Genomic DNA, 202 nt, shown 5'->3' with positions numbered 1-202 from the left:
ACACTTTATTTAGCATTTATTTTCTAAATTGGCCAAAAATTATAGCAGATCCCTAAAGTCTGTCCTGGAATACACCCCAGTTTTAACCCCCTCTATAATTCAGCTATTTCCAGCTTGTTTATCTTATTAATACTGTGAACTAGCAACAGCTTGTTTTTATATTCCCTGATGTCTGCAACCCCTTTTTTTCTTGTTGAACTAA

Source organism: Pipistrellus hanaki, assembly GCF_964339955.1.
Source record: "Pipistrellus hanaki genome assembly, chromosome: 4".
In the NCBI taxonomy this organism is placed as follows: domain Eukaryota; kingdom Metazoa; phylum Chordata; class Mammalia; order Chiroptera; family Vespertilionidae; genus Pipistrellus; species Pipistrellus hanaki.
The sequence above is the reverse complement of the archived record's forward strand: the minus strand, read 5'-3'. Positions refer to the sequence as shown.